A 6,000-nucleotide genomic window follows, 5' to 3' on the forward strand; every position below is an offset into this window, starting at 1 on the left:
TGGGTCCTCAGGTTGTGTTCCTGAGGTGCTCCACTCTATACAGACAGAGGCACAATAAATTTCATCTCAGCTCAGTTTCTCGAGAATTGCATTTAACTAAGGATCCCCAAATCTATAACAAATCTTGAGCAATAAGAGATTGAGATATGAGAATGCCAACCCTGATGGTCCTAGCACAAGAGAGGCAGAGGCAGAGGCAGGTGGATTTCTAGGCCTGTCTGATCTACAGTGAACTACACAGTGAAAAAAAGAAAATTATACTGTCTCCAAAAAGAAAAATAATTAAAGCACAAAAACAAAGGAAGATGGGAAAACAAAAGCAAAATTGGGGGTTGGAGAGAGAGTTTTATTTTAGTATAGGCAGAGTATTTACAATTTCCAACTATTATTTTGAAAACCATTTTATTGCCCCTTACATAATGAATCTTAATTAAGCTATATAATATTCTTGTAATATACCTCAGAAGCATTACATCAAAAACTTAAAGAAGGGTGTGGCCCAGCAGTTAAAATAGGAGAAAGAAACAGAGACAGAGAAAACACAGAAACTCATGATACTTTTGAGAAAGAGCAGGTTTGAGTCTCAGCAACCATTCTCAGCGTAGAATACAATGTATTCCCATTTTCATCAGGACCATTCCCAAAGACCCCATAACCTGGGGATGCCAACAGCATGGAAACTCTTTGTTTTTGGTCATTTTATTTATTATATAGGTATGGGTAATTTACATGCATGCAGATCTGTGCACCACTTGCATGTCTGGTGCCTGTGGAGGCCAGAAGAGAGTGTTGGATCCCCCAGAACCAGAGTTCTAGGCCTTTGTGTGCTATCATGTAGGTGCTGGGAATCAAGTCCAGGGCATCTGGAAGAGCAGCCAGTGATTTTAATGGCCAAGCCATCTAGGGCCTAGAAAGTATTTTTATCCCTTGTTCATGCTGAGGCAGGTTGGGTGACCTACCCAGCCCTCATCCTCTCACCTCCCTTTTCTGGATGTGTTCCCTTGATCATGAACTGCTTTCCCTTGCTCATGCTGTCCTGGCTCTGAGTCTCTGGATCCATTTCCCAGCTGACATCCGCCTCTGCCCTGCTCCCCTAACTGTTGAGAACATCCTGATGAACCTTCTGGTATTTTGGACCTCAGCTCTCTTAACAATTCGTGAACGCAGTTGCTCTTCCATTATGACAGTCTCCTAAACCTTCAGACTGCAGCCCCAGCTGAGCTGGATAGAGAGCTGTAGGAAGCCCAGTCCCATCCCGAAGAATCAGCCCACTGCATCAACAGCAGCAAGGTTGTTGGCCAATGCAGTGAAGGTAGATGCTAAAACGTCGCAAATAGAGGCTACCCAACTTTTCTTGTGGTCATGAACCACCCCTGGTTTTACATTTGTGGCTGTGTTGTGAAGGAGTGGAATAAGAAAGAATTGGTGTAGCCCACTGAAGAATCATCTTGAATCAATCCCTTCCAATGGAAAATGGGGCAACCTAACAAAGGTGTTTCCAGGCTCTTTAAGAATCAATTTAGTTCACCATGAGGACAAGAAAAACTGAGTACATGGCATTTCCAGTGTCATCATAATGAATTTGAGAGACAATGCTACAGTCCACTGCCCTCACCACTGCCACTTAGCCGAGTGCCAGGAACCATGCAACAGCTTTTGACAACATCTGTACCCTGGAATTTCACTACGTCCAGGGACTGGGATCCAATTAAAACAGTTTTAGGTTTGGAATTTAATATGTCAGTCTCGGGTGTTACAACAGACTTTGGCAAAACTGAGAACTTGTTCTAATAAGGATGATTTTCAGACCATAATGTAGATGACAGTGCCAACTAAGGGACTGTGTATGCTTACGTAGTTAGCTAGCTAGTTAGTTGGTCAATTAGAAACGTGTATTGTTTTCATATGAGCAATAGTTCTTACACGCTTGCAAACAAGATGAATGGAGGGAACGACTACTCAGCAACCAGCTACACACTGCCTGCTAAAACGTTATGTCGTTCACGGTCACCTGTCATTCTGTGATGGGATAGGACTTTCTCCCTGTCTCCCTCGGAGATTTGATCACTCCAGGCTAAATATCATCGTCTTGGAAATGATGGTATTTCCAAGAGCAGTGACATCAAGGTCTGGACACATCCCATAGTTTTTCCCAGGAAGGTGAAATCTAAAATGTGTACAACAGAAGTTTTACCCTTAAAAAACACAGAAACAGACAAGTTTATGTCGCTGAATGTTACTATATTAGACTATGAACCTAAGCCATCATGTGGCCTTAAAGACAAAACAGTATAGAACATCACAGCGCAGCTGACACCCTTGAGTTATGGCTAAACTCCTCTGAAATCGCCCAACACTCATTCTTCAGGTTTTCTGCAGTCATTCTGTCTAGACAGGTCCTCTTTGTAAAAAAAATTTATTTTAAATTATGTGTCTTTTTGGGAGGAGGGAGGCACACACATTGGGTGCAAGTGCCCTCAGAGGCCAGAAAAGAGAACTGGGTTTCCTGGAGTAGGATTTAAGGGGTCATGAGCTACCATGAGGATCCTGAGAACCAAACTTGGGTCCTGTGGAAGAGGAACCAGTGCTTTGAAACACAGAATCACATTTTCAGCCTGTAGCCATGTCTTCATTGGGTCACTGACAGAAGAATTTGTCCTCAGAGAAGCGGAGCTGTATCCCTTCCCTAAAGGCACAGACTCTGGAGATCATCTGCTTGACGTAGAGAGGGAGTCGCTGAGACTCATAGAGAGAAAAACAAAAATAAAAAAAGCAACAAAACATAACAATAAAAACAGCCTTACAAAAATTATCCGAGTCAGATTCCCTGACTGGACCATGTCTTATTTGCATCTAGCTATGCTGTCTCACATGGAATTCGTTGGTTTTATTTTGTTTGCTTGATTGTTTATTTGTTTTCTTTTTGCTTTTTTGCCTTTGATATCCACTTGCATTCAACTGATTTTCTTATGACAGCTGCTATCTTTATAATAAGGCACATAAGCTTCCTTAACTAGGTAAGGGAAATATTTAGCCAAAGTTTAGAAACTAGATTCAGTCTTGTAGTTTATCGACTACAAATATAAATTACACTAATGCCAGAGATCTGAGCAAAAGAACAAACAGCAGACAGGTGTTGCTAGTCTCCCAGCAATACATACCAAGGCTGGACATGCTCAACAATTACTTTAATTTTATATTTGATCTAAAACCCTAAAATTGATTGATTTTCATTACTGGTGTTTAGACATCTTCAGGGTCTTCTGCATGGCCTATTAATAGGAGTATACTTTTGAAAAGTTCTCTTTGGATAGCTGTTCAGATCACTGTCCCGCTGCCATGAATAAGCTGACTTTCGGAAAATCAACCTGTCTATAATATAACTACAAAAGGCTGGCCTAGAGCCACTTCAGTGGAGGCATGGCTAATCCTATGCTAGGGGACAGTCTCCTCTCCAGTAGTGACAAGACTTGCATTTTTTTTCCAGCCCTCTAAAGCCCACAATCTTCCGGGAATGGTCCTAAGAACTTCCTTGGAACCACCCACTGTGGCTTCATCCCACGTTGCTAGGGAGCTAATTCACTAGAGGTGTGTCTGCCATGGGGAGTCTACTTCAGAGCACACTTCTCTTTTAGGGAGTTTTCTGATTAGTTCCTCTGAAGATGTGTCCAGTAGTTGAAAGATTACTCTTAGTTTTCCTGAAAACCTTCTTAGAGAAGTCTAAACGAAACTGAATCAGAACTTGAGGCTTGGATGTCTTTTTTCAGGCTTGGTCCTTGGAAAGTCTACCCTGGTTGTTTTGTTTTGTTTTTTGAAACTTTGTTTCTCCTTCTAGTGCACACAGAGTGAACATGAAAGCATGTTGGGGAGACCAGTCTCCATTCCATTATTTATACGATCATTTCTCGTCCTGTAAAACGCGTGTGTGTGGCTAGTAATTAAATCTTATTAAGCCAGGATTTCTTCTTTGTAATGTAATATATGGTTTAATTACATAAAACAATCACTTGAAAAAATGATTGTGCGTGCTTATTTGAGCTTTGAGTGCCCTCTACTGGAACAAGAAAAAAGTAAGAAATCAATAGCACAGAGGCCTTGGAAGGGTCTGCCCTAGCAACTAAAATATTATCTTTAGGGAAATAATAACAATAAGAACTCAGCATATCTCATTCACACTGATAAAAAAAACTGGAAAAAATCACTTTAAATAAACCTAATAGTGTGTGTTGTGTCGATTTTACATTCATAAAAATGTTTCAGCTGATTGGCTTGCCCAGTCGTTTCCAGTCTCTGTATTGATACTCTGTTTACAACCATCCTCTCTGGAACAAGGCTGGGAGCTGTATCAGCTTCCTTCTAAAGCCCAGGGTGATCTAGCTTTCACTGGGAAGAAGCATTCCAGACCTCAGCCACACAGGCCTTTGGTGTTTTACCTTCAACCCAGGTACCTGATCCACCTATGACCTCCTGACTTTACCTTGCCCCCGGCAGACCTCCAGGTACCCTCTCCATCTTCACACTGGCTCTTCCAACACTCAACGTGATCAACCGCAGCGCGTCCTCTTCGGCAAACACTCTATAATCAATCAGGCTTCCAGCCCTTTGATTCAATTTCCTAACTCCTCTGAACTACATGGTTTTATCTTAACTGCTGTCATCAACACGTTCATTTCCACCAATACTTTGGTCTTCTCTATGGCCTTGCCCACTGTCTATTCTCCTACAGTCTAGTGATTCACTCCAATGGACTTCACTTCCCAAGCTGCCAAGCACTGCTGGATTCAGTCATCTGGTAGAGTACACTGTCCAGAGCCTGCTTTAGGTGAATATCAGGGGGATGCTCAGTGATGCACTTTCTCCTTGCTGCTGTTTCCCTGGATGCTAAAGGCCAGTCTTGCCTCCATCCTTCATTATCAAGACTTGGTATGCTACTGAAGTTTTGGGGCTGGGGATGCAGCTTTTATTTTCTTACCCCAAACTTCTAAATTTGTCTTTATCCCTGTCCATTTGCTTTTGCCGTTAAAGAGAGTCTCTTGTTTATTTGCTAGAAACTTCCAGTCTGTCTTAATTTGTGCTCCAGGAATTTGATAAATGTTGCTCTCCCTCCACAGCTGATTCTTTCCTACACTCAGAAATAGCCCATGTTATCCAGTCTTCCTCTATTCCCAGCCGGCACTACCAGGCAGAAACCAGCCCCACATGGCCTTTGACTCCTTAGGAAGTTCCTTGGTTTGGAAGCCTGTGCTTCTGCCTCCTGCCTTTCAACAGCCACATAAAGCTCCCTAAAACCCAGTGTGGCCTCAAACTTTGATCACTAAGCAAGGTAAAATCGAGGGTCTCTTCCCTCAAGTTGCTCAGCCCACTGAAGCCTTAGAGTGCAAGACAGACCCCCGCTGTATCCACTGCGCATGCGTGGGAAGAGAGTGGTGTGAAGGACCATAAGTTCTCCTTCACAGAACATAGAACTGTTCTCAGTAATTTAACTTGAATCTCACTGGCTTGACTGCAATCAAATGACTAATCATCGGTGCATGGGAAATTGGGACATTAACGATTTGATTCTATGCATTTATGCAATGGAGTGCTACCTACTAAGCGGCAAATAATAATAATGACATTTTGAGATTTGTATGCAAATGGATAAATCTAGAAAAAAATATTGCATGAGGTAAGAAAGACCCAAAGAGACAAATATAATATGTACTCACTCATAAGATACAAAGCAAAGAAAAACCAACCTACAGTCCACAACCCCAGAGAATCTAGGAAACAAAGAGAAGAACCCTAACAGAGACATACACGGATCTACATAAGAAGGAGAAAAAGACAAGATATCCTGAGTAAATTGGGAGCATGGGGATCAGGAGGGAGAGTAAAAGGGGAGAGGAGAGAAAGGGTTGAAAGTGCAGAAAAATAGAAAAAGATACAACACAATAAAAACAATAATTTTTTTAAAATTTTAAAAAGATTTTATTTAAGTTCATCAGTTAAAATTCTGGA

Source organism: Alexandromys fortis, unplaced genomic scaffold (genome assembly GCF_014885135.2).
Source record: "Alexandromys fortis isolate MF-2015 unplaced genomic scaffold, M_Fortis_MF-2015_v1.1 scaffold_5, whole genome shotgun sequence".
In the NCBI taxonomy this organism is placed as follows: domain Eukaryota; kingdom Metazoa; phylum Chordata; class Mammalia; order Rodentia; family Cricetidae; genus Alexandromys; species Alexandromys fortis.